Raw genomic sequence first — 14939 nt, forward strand, 5'->3', positions numbered from 1 at the left:
TTAGAAGAAAGAAGTCTTCAAAACAAGAATCTTGAAGACTTCTTCTTTCTCTCCATAAGGAAGAAAAGGCCTTCAAAACAAAAATCTTGAAGACTACTTCTTCCTCATGGAGAGAAAGAAGTCTTCAAAAATCTTGTTTTGCTTTTTATGATTGCCTTCCTGATAACCACTTGCCGTTGATCCCTTTCTTCTAAGAAGAAAGAAGTCTTCAAAACAAGAATCTTGAAGACTTCTTCTTTCTCTCCATGAGGAAGAAGAAGTCTCCAAAACAAGAATTTTGAAGACTTCTTCTTTCTCTCCATGAGGAAGAAGTAGTCTTCAAAACAAAAATCTTGAAGACTACTTCTTCCTCACGGAGAGAAAAAAAGTCTTCATGGCAGGGCGGGGCTGCCCACTTCCAACTGGCATGGCAAGGCGCAGCTGCCCCCTTCCAGCTGGCATGGCACGGCGGGGCTCCCCCCTTACCGCTGGCATGGCAGGGCGGGGCTTCCCCCTTCCCGCTGGCATGGCAGGGCGGGGCTTCCCCCCTCCCGCTGGCATGGCAGGGCGGGGCTTCCCCCCTCCCGCTGGCATGGCAGGGCGGGGCTCCCCCCTTCCCGCTGACATGGCAGGCAGAGCTCCCCCCTTCCCGCTGGCATGGCAGGGCGGGGCTCCCATCTTCCCGCTGGCATGGCAGGGCGGGGCTCCCATCTTCCCGCTGGCATGGCAGGGCGGGGCTCCCACCTTCTCGCTGGCATGACAGGGCGGAGCTCCCACCTTCCCGCTGGCATGGCAGGGCGGAGCTCCCACCTTCCCGCTGGCATGGCAGGGCGGGGCTCCCACCTTCCCGCTGGCATGGCAGGGCGGGGCTCCCACCTTCCCGCTGGCATGGCAGGGCGGGGCTCCCATCTTCCCGCTGACAGGGCAGGGATTCCCCACTTTCCACTTTCAGGGCAGGGCTCCACCCCTTCCAGCTGGCAGGGGGGCTCCACCCTCTTCCTGTCTGCAGCAATAGAAGTATACACTACTAAGGCTACTAGTAGCAATAGAAGTATACACTATTACTGCTACTAATAGCAATAATAGTATATACTTATGCTACTAGTAGCTGTAATAGTATATATTACTGATACTAGTAGCTGTAATAGTATAATATCACTGCTACTACTAGCAGTAATAGTATACATCACTGCTACTAGTAGCAGTAATAATACATACCACTGCTACTAGTAGCAGTAATAGTATATATCACTGCTACTAGAGGCGGTAAGTATATATTATCACTGCTACCAGTAGCAGTAATAGTATATAATATCACTGCTACTAGTAGCATTAATTTTATATATCACTTCTAATAGTAGCACTAATAGTATATAAAATCACTGCTAATAGTATATATCACTGCTAATAGTAGCACTAATAGTATATAATATTACTAATAGTAGTACCACTAATAGTATATAATATCACTACTACTAGTAACACTAATATACACAATTACTACTAGTAGCAGTAATAATATATATTATTAGTACAACTAGTAGCAGTAATAGTATATACTATTAGTGCAACTATCAGAAGTAATTGTATATACTATTAATGCAAATAGCAGCAGTATTAGTATATACTATTAGTGCAACTAGCAGTAGTAATAATATATACTATTAGTGCTACTAGCAGCCGTAATAGTATATACTATTAGTGCTACTAGCAGCAGTAATAGTATATACTATTAGTGCTACTAGCAGCCGTAATAGTATACACTATTAGTGCTACTAGCAGCAGTAATAGTATAAACTATTAGTGCTATCGGCAGCCGTATTAGTATATACTATTAGTGCTACTAGCAGCAATAATTTTATATATTACTGCTACTAATAGCAGTGACATAACACTATTACTGCTACTAGTAGCTATAGTAGTATATACTATTACTGCTACTGGTAGCAAAATTAGAATATTATATTACTGTAGCAGTTATATAATAAACTATTACTGATACTAGTAGCAATAGTATACTACCATTGCTACTAGTAGCAGCAATAGTATATCACTGCTACTAGTAGCAGTAATAGTATATATCACTGCTACTACTAGTTATAATATTAACTAATATTGCTACGAGTAGCAATAGTAGTATATACTAGTGTTGTTAGTAATATCAGTAACTATATATACTATTACTGCAAGTAGCAATATTAGTATATACTGCTATTGCTACTATTAGCAATAATAGTATATATCATTACTACTACTAGTAGTTGTAATAATATATATTATTACTGCTTCTAGTAGCAGTAATACTACATATTATTAAAGCTTCTATAAGCAATAGTAGTATATATTATTACTGTTTATAGTAGCAATAGTAGTATATACTGTTATTACTACTAGTGGCAATAACAGTATATACTATTACTGCCAGTAGTAGGAATAGCAGTATATATAGTATTACTGCTACCAGTGGCCGATATTATAGTATTACTGCTACTAGTAGCAATAAAATATACAATTGCTACTTGGAACAATAATCGTATTTATTATTATTGTTACTAGTAGCAGTAATACTAGATACTACTATTGCTACTAGTAGAAGTAATACTGGATACTACTATTGCTACTAGTAGCAATAGTAGTATACTATTACTGCTATTAGTAACAGTAATAGTATATTAATGTTTCCCTCGGGCAGGGTGGGGCTCCCCCCTTCCCGCTGGCAGGGCGGGGCTCCCTCTTAACCGCTGGCAGGGCGGGCTCCCTCCTTACCGCTGTCAGGGCGGGCTCCCCACTTCCCGCTGGCAGGGCGGGGCTCCCCCCTTCCCGCTGGCAGGGCGGGGCTCCCTCTTAACCGCTGGCAGGGCGGGCTCCCTCCTTACCGCTGTCAGGGCGGGCTCCCCACTTCCCGCTGGCAGGGCGGGGCTCCCCCCTTTCCCGCGGGCAGGGTGGGGCTCCCTCCTTCCCGTTGGCTATATTATTACAGATTCTATAAGTAATAGTAATATATATTATTACTGTTTATAGTAGCAATAGCAGTATATACTATTATTGCTACTAGTGGCAATAACAGTATATACTATTACTGCCACTAGTAGGAATAGCAGTATATATAGTATTACTACTACTAGTAGCCGTGATATTATATATTACTACTGCTACTAACAGCAATAAAAGTATATATTACTGGTACTAGTAGCAGTGACTATACTATTACTGCTACTAGTAGCAGTGATAGTATATAATAAAACTGCTTCTTGTAGCAATAGTAGTATATACTATTACTGCTACTACTAGCACTAATAGTATATAATATTGCTACTAGTATTAATAATTAATTATTTCTACTAGTAGCAGTAATAAGGTATAATATTGCTACTAGTAGCTGTAGTATACTATTACTACTATTAGCAGTAATAGTACATTGTTACTGCTACTAGTGGCAGTGATAATGTACTATTTCTGCCACTAGTAGCAATAAGTATAAAACTGCCACTAGTAGCAATAAGTATAAAACTGCTACTAGTAGCAATAGTATATCCTACTACTGCTAATAGTAGCAGTAATCCTATATTTTTACTGCTAGTAGCAATAGTAATATACTATTATTGCTACTAATAGGAAAAGTATATATTACTACTAGTAGTAGCAGTAATAGTATATGTAATTATTACTACTAGTAGCAATAATAGTATATACTATAACTGCTGCTACTAATAATAGTATATAATATTGCTACTATTAGCAATAGTAGTATTTACTTATTTCTACTAGTAGCAGTGATTGGAAATACTATCGCTACTAGTAGCAATAATAATCTACACTATAACTGCTTCTAATAGCAGTAATACTATATACAATTACTGCTATTAGTAGCAATAATAGTGTATATATATATATATATATATATATATATATATATATATATATATATATATATATACTATTATTGCTACGAGTAACAATAGTAGTATATAATATTATTGCTACTAGTACCAAGAGTAGTATATACTATTACTGCTTCTAGTTGCAATAATTCTATATACTATTATTGTTTATAGTAGCAGTAATACTATATACTATTACTTCTTCTAGTAGTAGTAATACTATATACCTATACTGCCTCTAGTAGTAGTAATACTATATACCTATACTGCCTCTAGTAGCAGTAATACTATATACTATTACTGCTTCCAATAGCAGTAATAGTATATACTATTACTGATTCTAATAGCAGTAATACTATATACTATTACTGCTTCTAGTAGCAATAATACTATATACTATCAGTGCTACTAGTAGCAATAGTATATACTATTACTGCTACCTAGTAATAGTATATACTACTATTACTACTAACAGTGACACTATATACTATCATTACTACTACTAACAATAGTAGTATATACTATCACTGCTAATAGTATAATTCTAAATGCTACTAGTATGCAATAATAATATATACTATTATTTCTACTGGTAGCAGTAATAATATATACTATTATTGCTACTAGTAGCAGTACTACTGTATACTATTACTACTACTAGTAGAACTAATATATATTATTACTGCTACTAGTAGCAGTGATAGGATATATAAATGGTAGCTATTAGTAGCTGTAATAGTATATACTATTATTGCTACTAGTAGCAGTCAGTGTATACTATGGCTACTAGTAGCAGTAATATTATATCACTACAACTAGTAACAGTAATAATGTATACAAGTAGAAGTAATAATGTATAAAAATAGCATTAATAACGTATACACTCAATGTTAATAGCAGTAATAAAAATATCACTGCTACTAGTAGCAGTTTTATTATGGCATTATTGCTACTAGAGGATATAACAATGTTACTGCTACTTGTAGCAATAAAATAGACAATTGCTACTTGGAGCAATAATAGTATTTATTATTATTGCTACTAGTATCAGTAATACTAGATACTACTATTGCTACTAGTAGCAGTAATACTGGATACTACTATTGCTACTAGTAGCAATAGTAGTATACTATTACTGCTATAAGTAACAGTAATAGTATATCAATGCTGCTAGTAGCAGTAAGTATATGGTTACTGCTAATAGTTGCAATAATAGTAAATACTATTATTGCTACTAGTAGCATAAATAGTAAATACTATTATGGCTACTAGTTGATCCCTTTCTTCTTAGAAGAAAGAAGTCTCCAAAACAAGAATCTTGGAGACTTCTTTTTCTCCATGAGGAAGAAGTCTTCAAAAGAGGAATCTTGAAGACTTCTTTTTCTCCATGAGGAAGAAGTCGTCTTTGAAACAAGAATCATGTTTTCTTAAAAATAAGCCTGATAGAGGAACTCTCTATTGTTGGCTGGGAGGGGCTCCCCGTTCCTGCTAGCCCGGAGGGCTCGCCCCCTTCCCGCTGGCAGGGCTGGGCTCCCCCTTCCCGCTGGCAGGGCGGGGCTCCCCCCTTCCCGCTGGCAGGGCGGGGCTCCCCCCTTCCCGCTGGCAGGGCGCGGCTCCCCCCTTCCCGCTGGCAGGGCATGGCTCCCCCTTCCCGCTGGCAGGGCGCGGCTCCCCCCTTCCTGCTGGCAGGATGGGGCTCCCCTCTTCCCGCTGGCAGGGCGGGGCTCCCTCCTTCCAGCTGGCTATATTATTACAGCTTCTATAAGCAATAGTAATATATATTTTTACCATTTATAGTAGAAATAGTAGTATATACTATTATTGCTACTAGTAGCAATTGTATATACAATTACTAATATTGTTACTAGTAGAAATAGTATATACCATTACTGCTACTAATAGGAATAGTATATATTATTACTGCTACCTAGTAATAGTAAATACTACTATTGCTACTAGGCGTGACACTATATACTATCATTACTACTACTAACAATAGTAGTATATACTATCACTGCTAATAGTATTAATAATATTATAATTCTGAATGCTACTAGTAGCAATAATAATATATACTATTATTGCTACTGGTAGCAGTAATAATATATACTATTATTGCTACTAGTAGCAGTACTACTGTATACTATTACTACTACTAGTAGAACTAATATATATTATTACTGCTACTAGTAGCAGTGATAGGATATGTAACTGGTACTAGTAGCATTAATAATATAATTATTGCTATTAGTAGCTGTAATAGTATATACTACTATTGCTACTAGTAGCAGTCACTGTCTACTATGGCTACTAGTAGCAGAAATATTATCACTACAACTAGTAGCAGTAATAATGTATACAAGTAGCAGTAATAATGTATACAAATAGCATTAATAATGTATACACTCACTGTTAATAGCAGTAATAATAAATATCACTGCTACTAGTAGCAGTTTTATTATGGCATTATTGCTACTAAAAGATATAAGTGTTACTGCTACTAGTAGCAATAAAATATACAATGGCTACTTGGAGCAATAAGTATTTTTTATTATTGCTACTAGTAGCAGTAATACTAGATACTACTAATGCTACTAGTAGTAGTAATACTTGATACTACTATTGCTACTAGTAGCAATAGTAGTATACTATTACTGCTATTAGTAACAGTAATAGTATATTGATGTTGCTAGTAGCAGCAAGTATATATGGTTACTGCTAATAGTAAATACTATTATTGCTACTAGTAGCAAAAACAGTAAATACTATTATGGCTACTAGTTGATTCTTTTCTTCCCAGAAGAAAGAAGTCTCCAAAACAAGAATCTTGAAGACTTCTTCTTTTTCTCAATGAGGAAGAAGTCTTCAAAAGAGGAATCTTGAAGACTTCTTTTTCCCCATAAGAAAGAAGTCTTCAAAACAAGAACCATGTTTTCTTAAAAATAAGCCTGATATAGGAAGTCTCTATTGTTGGTTGGGAGGGGCTACCCCTTCCTGCTAGCACGGAGGGCTCACCCCCTTCTCGCTAGCAGGGCGGGGCTCCCCCCTTCCCGCTGGCAGGGCGGGGCTCCCCCTTCCCGCTGGCAGGGCGAGGCTCCCCCCTTCCCGCTGGAAGGGCGGGGCTCCCCCCTTCCCGCTGGCAGGGCGCGGCTCCCCCCTTCCCGTTGGCAGGGCGGGGCCCCCCTTCCCGCTAGCAGAGCGGGGCCCCCCCCTTCCCGCTGGCAGGGCGGGGCTCCCTCCTTCCCGCTGGCAGGGCGCGGCTCCTCCCTTCCCACTGGCAGGGCGCGGCTCCCTCCCTTCCCGCTGGCATGGCTGGGCTCCCCCCTTCCCGCTGGCAGGACGGGGCTCCCCCCTTTCCCGCGGGCAGGGTGGGGCTCCCCTCTTCCCGCTGGCAGGGCAGGGCTCCCCCCTTCCCGCTGGCAGGGCGGGGCTCCCCCCTTCCCGCTGGCCGGGCAGGGCTCCCCCCTTCCTCAGGCCGGGCGGGGCTCCCCCCTTCCCGCTGGCAGGGCGGGGCTATCCCCTTCCCGCTGTAATGGCAGGGCGGGGCTATCCCCTTCCCGCTGTAATGGCAGGGCGGGGCTATCCCCTTCCCGCTGTCATGGCAGGGCGGGGTTCACCCTTTCCGGCTGGCATGGCAGGGCGGGGCTCCCCCCTTCACACTGGCATGGCAGGGCGGGGCTCCCCCCTTCACACTGGCATGGCAGGGCGGGGCTCCCCCCTTCACATTGGCATGGCAGGGCGGGGCTGCCCCCTTCCCACTAGCATGGCAGGGCTGGGCTCCCCCCTTCCCTCTGGAATGGCAGGGTGGGACTCCCCCCTTCCCTCTGGAATGGCAGGGCGGGGCCCCCCCTTCCCGCTAGCAGGGCGGGGCCCCCCCTTCCCGCTGGCAGGGCGGGGCTCCCCCCTTCCCGCTGGCAGGGCGGGGCTCCCCCCTTCCCGCTGGCAGGGCGGGGCTCCCCCCTTCCCGCTGGCAGGGCGCGGCTCCCTCCCTTCCCGCTGGCATGGCTGGGCTCCCCCCTTCCCGCTGGCAGGACGGGGCTCCCCTCTTCCTGCTGGCAGGGCAGGGCTCCCCCCTTCCCGCTGGCAGGGCGGGGCTCCCCCCTTCCCGCTGGCCGGGCAGGGCTCCCCCCTTCCTCAGGCCGGGCGGGGCTCCCCCCTTCCCGCTGGCAGGGCGGGGCTATCCCCTTCCCGCTGTAATGGCAGGGCGGGGCTATCCCCTTCCCGCTGTAAGGGCAGGGCGGGGCTATCCCCTTCCCGCTGTAATGGCAGGGCGGGGCTATCCCCTTCCCGCTGTCATGGCAGGGCGGGGTTCCCCCTTTCCGGCTGGCATGGCAGGGCGGGGCTCCCCCCTTCACACTGGCATGGCAGGGCGGGGCTCCCCCCTTCACACTGGCATGGCAGGGCGGGGCTCCCCCCTTCACATTGGCATGGCAGGGCGGGGCTGCCCCCTTCCCACTAGCATGGCAGGGCGGGGCTCCCCCCTTCCCTCTGGAATGGCAGGGCGGGACTCCCCCCTTCCCGCTGGCATGGCGGGGCTCCCCCCTTCCCGCTGGCATGGCGAGGATTCCCCCTTTTCCACTTTCAGGGCAGGGCTCCACCCCCTTCCACCAGCAATAGAAGTATACACTACTAAAGCTACTACTAGTAATACAATTATACACTATAATTGCTACTAGTAGCAGTAATAGTATATATCACTGCTACTAGTAGCAGTAATAGTATATATAACTGATACTAGCAGCAGTGAGTATATATTATCACTGATACCAGTAGCAGTAATAGTATATAATATCACTGCTACTGGTAGCACTAATTTTATATAATATCACTGCTACTAGTAGCACTAATAGTATATAATATCACTGCTGATAGTAGCAGTAATAGTATATATAACTGCTACTAGCAGCAGTGAGTATATATCACTGATACCAGTAGCAGTAATAGTATATAATATCACTGCTACTAGTAGCACTAATTGTATATATAACTGCTACTAGTAGCACTAATAGTATAAAATATCACTGCTAATTGTAGCACTAATAGTATATAATATTACTGCTAGTAGTAACACTAATAGTATATAATACTACTACTAGTAGCACTAATATATAATATTACTACTAGTAGTAGCAGTAATAGTATATATTATTAGTGCAACTAGTAGCAGTAATAATATATACTATTAGTGCGTAATAGTATATACTATTAGTGCAACTAGCAGCAGTATTAGTATGTACTATTAGTGCTACTAGTAGCAGTAATAGTATATAATATTACTGCTCATATCAGCAGTAATAGTGTATACTATTAGTGCTACTAGCAGCAATAATAGTATGTATTACTGCTACTAATAGCAGTGACATAATACTATTACAGCTACTAGTAGCTATAGTAGTATATACTATTACTGCTACTGGTAGCAAAATTAGAATATAATATTACTGTAGCAGTTATATTATAAACTATTAATTCTACTAGTAGCAATAGTATACTACTATTGCTACTAGTACCAACAATAGCATAATATCACTGCTACTAGTAGCAGTAATAGTATATATCGCTGTTACCTCAAGTAGTAATAATATTTACTAATATTGCTACTAGTAACAATAGTAGTATATACTAGTGCTGTTACTAATATCAGTAACCATATATATTTTTAATGCAAGTAGCAATATTAGTATATACTGCTATTGCTACTATTAGCAATAATAGTATATATTACTGCTACTAGTAGTTGTAATATATATTATTACTGCTTCTAGTAGCAGTAATACTATATATTATTACAGCTTCTATAAGCAATAGTAGTATATATTATTACTGTTTATAGTAGCAATAGTAGTATATACTATTTTGCTACTAGTGGCAATAGCAGTATATACTATTACTGCCACTAGTAGGAATAGCAGTATATATAGTATTACTGCTACTAGTAGCAGTGATATTATATACGACTACTGCTATTAATAGCAATAAGTATATATTATTGCTACTAGTAGCAGTGACTATACTATTACTGCTACTAGTAGCAATGATAGTATATAATAAAACTGCTTCTAGTAGCAATAGTAGTCTTGCTACTAATAGCAGTGGTAGTTTATATCACTGCTACCAGTATTAATATGCACTACTATTGTTAACAGTAGCAGTAATAGTATATACTACTATTACTAACAGTAGCAGTAATAGTATATACTACTATTGATACTAGTAGCAGTAAGTGTATACTATGGCTACTAGTAGCAGTAATAATGCATACTACCACTGCTACTCGTAGCAGTAATAATATATACTATCACTTTTAGTAGTAGTAATTATACAATCACTGCTACTAGTAGCAGTAATAGTATATACAATTAATGCTACTAGCAGCAGTAATAGTATATAGTATTACTGCTACTAGAAGCAGTAATAGTATATATTACTATTGATACTAGTAGCAATAATAGTATATATTATTACTGCTACTACTAGCACTAATTATTATTATTATTTCTACTAGTACCAGTAATAAGATATAATATTGCTACTAGTAGCTCTAGTATACTAATATTGCTACTAGTAGCAGTAATAATTTACTATTACTGCTATTATTTTTTCTTTCATCGGTGACTTGAACAAGACCAATGTCGAAATAATCTAATGTAACTGTTAACGGAAGGAATTGTTTAGCTGCGATACTCCAATAATTTCTACATGATTTTGCGGATTCATGATATATATATATATATATATATATATATATATATATATATATATATATATATATATATATATATAAAATATATATATATATATCACACACACACATATATATATACATATATCTATATATCTATATATATACATATATCTATATATCTATATATATACATATATCTATATATCTATATATATACATATATCTATATATCTATATATATACATATATCTATATATCTATAATATATATACATATATCTATATATCTATAATATATATACATATATCTATGTATCTATAATATATATATATATATATTTATATATATATATATCTATATATCTATATATCTATATATCTATCTACATATATATATATATATATATATATATATATATCTATATCTATATCTATATATCTATCTATCTATATACATATGTATATATATATATATATATATATATATATACATATCTATATATCTATATACCTATATATCTATCTATCTCTCTCTCTCTCTCTCTCTCTCTCTCTCTCTCTCTCTCTCTCTCTCTCTCTCTCTCTCTCTCTCTCTCTATATATATATATATATATATATATATATATGTATATATATATATATATATATATATGTATGTATATATATATATATATATATATATATATATATATGTGTGTGTGTGTGTATTCAGTATTTGCAGTGGATATTTGAAACGTCAAATTATAAAACAGAATGAAATATGGCAACTCGATTTCTAAAATTTTAATACTTTCACTAGCCCCTTTGCAGTCTGATTCGTTAAGGTTTCGTAGAAGTAGTAAGAAGAGCAACACCTTTTCTGTTTTGTCATGGAAAGACTATAGACATCTAACATAGATTACCCCCGGGCGTCTGCGTTCTTTTAATTCTAACTGTACGTCTTCTGTTACTTCTAGAGCTTCCGGTTCAAGAAGAAATTGAAGACTAATTTTCTAACTGCTTCGATAACGTAAATTCTAGAGCTTTTAAGTAAGCGGCCCCGAGACTACAGTATACAAGATCCAACTGAACTGGACATCAGTTTCAAGAAGAAATTGAAGACTAATTTTCTAACTGCTTCGATAATGCGGATTTGACAATAAACAAACAATAAGCTGTGTGATACGCTAAATACATAAGAATGTATACGTTAAACTGATCTTGTAGGTCCTGTAGGGCACAGGGTTCCCTTGTGTGATAGAACCAGCAAAACACCGTTAAAGTGAATAAAGTAAGTTACCTAATGTTGAATACAAGGAACATAAGGATGCTCTCCCCAAGCCAGAGTAATATATGCATAACTAATATATTGCCAAAATGAATAAATACTATAGGAAATCGGCACCCAAGTTTTATTCCTAAGTTTTCAAATCCAATCAATAATTAATTTACTAAGGGTTTACTGATTTAACAGGTCATGCATAAAAAAAAATCTTAAATTTTGTAAAAATCACCAGGAATACCATACTGAGTAACGGTGACATACCTCGTCATAATCGTTTCCTAAGAACTGCAGTTGAAGTGGCTATCCTGGAGGGTATTTAGCCTTGCATGGTGTATCGGCTCCTCCATGTTGACCAGTTTTCCGACTTTTTACTATAGTCTATGGGTATCATCAATCACTTAGTTTATAATTCTGTACGTATTGTTTTTGTTATAATTCTTGTTAATCTAGTTTATAAGTATGATGTCTCTTTTTTATTTATATTAATTCTTATGCTGTCTGGAGACATTGAGCGAAATCCGGGACCAGTACGTCCTAGATTTCGTCAATGTCGTCTTCTGTATTGCAATATTCGTGGTCTTCATGCAAATATCCAAGACCTTACAGTTGCCTCCAGACAGTATGATATTCTTTTGTGCTCAGAAACTTTGGTTTCTAATATGAGGCACTCATCTGAGCTCCTTATAACTGGTTTTAAGAAGCCAATAATGTTGAAACGTGATGCCATCCCTAGGGCCAGGGGAATGGCGGTGTATATTAGGACCGAGTACCCTGCTTCTCATAAGTCCTGCTATCAATGTGGATGTCATGAGATTCAGGTAATAAAAGTTTGTGGCAGGCATAACAACTTTTATTTATGTTCGATCTACCGGAATCCAGACATGGATGATTCTATCTTCGATTGTCTTCTTACCATTATGGCTAAGATACAAGAAGATGATAGAAAGGCTTCTTTTGTCTTTGATGGTGATTTTAATGCTCACCATAGGGAGTGGTTAAGTTCTATCTCTCCTACCGATCGCCATGGCTTAAGAGCTTTAGACTTTGCCTCTGAATCAGGCTGTGAGCAAATCATAAATGAAGCTACTCACAGGTCTGGTAATTGCTTGGACCTCGTATACACTGACTCCCCTGGCGTTATAACTGTTAAGGTTGGTTCCCCAGTCGGGACATCTGATCATGCCTTGATTTCATTATTAGTGAAGACTGAGCAGCCTGTCCCTGATATATCATATTCTTGTAAAATTTATATGAAATCCCAAGCAGACTGGAATGGGATTTTACATGATCTTTTGTGCTTGAATTGGTCACAATTATATAATAGTGTAGATCCTGTTGTCCCTTTGAATGAGAATCTAGTCAACATAATTGATAGGCGTATCCCTTCTCGTGTGCTAAGGTACCGAGTGAAGGACAAACCGTGGTTCAATGATGATTGTAGACGTGCTTTTTTGGAGAAGCAGGAGGCCTATCAACTTTGGAAGGTTAACAGATCAGATTTGACCTGGAACAACTATACTCAGCTTCGAGCTTTTGCTCAGAGAGTTTATGCCTCAACTGAAAAGGAGTACAATTTAACCATAAAAGAAACACTTTCTGGTACAACTCAGGAACATAAATGGTGGTCTACCCTTAAATCTGCACTCTTTGGTGTAGATGCAACAGTTCCTCCTTTACTTAAACCAGATGGCTCAGTCACTCACTGTCCAAAGGAAAAGGCATCCCTTTTGGCTGATGTTTTTGACAGTAAACAGAGTAATGAAAAACTTGAACTTCCTCATTCCTGTTTTCCTGAGGCTAAACTAACTAGTTTAGCTTTTCGATCTCGTGAGATTAAAGCTCTGTTGATGGACCTTGATGCTTATGGAGGTGTAGACCCAAATGGTATTTTTCCTTTGTTTTTTATAAAGACAGCAGATTTCTTAGCTCCAAAGTTATCTGTTATTTTGCGCAAGTTAGCAAGAAGAGGAGCTTTTAGCACTAGTTGGAGAATTGGTAATGTTACTCCTCTATGTAAATGTGTTTGTGGTAGCTCAAGTCCCACTGATTACCGCCCAATTTCCATAACTCCCATATTATCTAAAGTTTTTGAACGTCTTCTGGCAAAACGTCTTAATAGGTTTGCTGAAGGTAATCATCTACTCCCTAGTTTGCAATTTGGTTTTCGTAAAGGCCTTGGAGCATGTGATGCCCTTCTTACAATCTCCAATGCTGTACAGAAATCCCTTGATTGTGGTCGGGAAGTTCGTATGATTGGCCTTGATTTTAGTGCTGCCTTTGACCGTGTTAATCATGAGGCCCTTGTTTTCAAACTGAAACAGTTGGGAGTGGGTGGGTCGTTTCTTAGCATTATTATTGATTTTTAAGTAATAGATCTCAAAGAGTTGTTGTTGATGGGCACCATAGTGATTATAGGAATGTGATATCCGGTGTTCCACAGGGTAGTGTTCTTGGCCCATTACTTTTTATACTATATACACATGACATGTGGTTTGGCCTAGAAAACAAGATTGTTGCATATGCAGATGATGCTACTCTCTTTGCATCAATTCCATCCCCTGAATGTAGATCTAGGGTTGGTGAATCCCTTAATAGAGATTTAGCTAGAATTAGTGCATGGTGCAAATTATGGGGTATGAAGTTGAATCCTAACAAAACTCAAAGTATGATTGTAAGTAGGTCAAGGACGGTGGTTCCTCAACATCCGGATCTCAGTATTGATAATGTTTCTTTAAATATGTATGACTCTTTCAAAATTTTAGGTGTGATTCTCGACAGTAAATTTACTTTTGAGAAACATATAAGGTCTGTGTCTTCTTCAATTTCACAAAAAATAGGCTTATTGAGAAAGTCTTTCAAGATTTTCGGTGATCAATCTATTCTGAAGAAGTGTTTTAATTCTTTCATTCTACCTTGTTTTGAGTATTGTTCTCCTGTCTGGTGTTCAGCTGCTGATTCTCATCTTAATTTGTTGGACAGAAACTTACGGTCTATTAAATTTCTTATTCCTGATCTAGATATTAATCTCTGGCACCGTCGTTCAATTAGTTCATTGTGCATGTTGCATAAGATTTTTCACAACTCTGACCATCCTTTACATTCAGATCTCCCTGGACAATTCTATCCTGTT

This window comes from Palaemon carinicauda, chromosome 4 (assembly GCF_036898095.1).
Source record: "Palaemon carinicauda isolate YSFRI2023 chromosome 4, ASM3689809v2, whole genome shotgun sequence".
NCBI classification, from domain to species: Eukaryota; Metazoa; Arthropoda; class Malacostraca; order Decapoda; family Palaemonidae; genus Palaemon; species Palaemon carinicauda.